Here is a 637-nt window from a genome sequence, read left to right as displayed (position 1 = left end):
GATAGATGAGATAGCTAGCCTGAACGCCAAATTCACTTTTCCATTTGCACTTGAGCCACCAGTAGACCTTCCCGTCTACACTTACAGTGGTCGCAGGCTTCGACCGACCTTCCGGACAATGCATCAAATTCCAGAGATCACAACCTCTTCGGTGCTTGTGGTGCAGTGAGTATTGAAAATAATTGGGTGTTAGAGGAATTACTCATCACCTCTCGTAGGCACCAAAGGTGCAATCATCGCACCTGTCGCCATCACTTTCGATTTCGCTATCCGAGGAGAATGGAGTTCCAGTCGCATCGTCTGCTTAGTCGATGGAGTCCAGGTACGCGGCCATTTCCACCACTTTGCGATCTGAATGTTCAATGCAGACAAAAATCACACTGCTCGGTATGAGGCCAAATTCATGATCAAGCCGCTCACGCACGTCAGAGAACGTTGTCGAGGTATCGTACAGCCGCCCAACATCGCCCTTGACGTAGGACCAAGTCATTTAGACAGGTTGCAGGTCACTGTGATACGGCAGCGTGAAGACGACGTGATGGCCGCGTCCCATGGCCATATGTACGATTACAGGCACGATGTTGGCTGCGATATGGACTTTCAACTTGCCCCACAAAGTTGAACGATATTCTTTGAT

Source organism: Aphanomyces invadans, assembly GCF_000520115.1.
Source record: "Aphanomyces invadans strain NJM9701 unplaced genomic scaffold supercont1.8, whole genome shotgun sequence".
Taxonomy (NCBI): Eukaryota; Oomycota; class Saprolegniomycetes; order Saprolegniales; family Verrucalvaceae; genus Aphanomyces; species Aphanomyces invadans.
The sequence above is the reverse complement of the archived record's forward strand: the minus strand, read 5'-3'. Positions refer to the sequence as shown.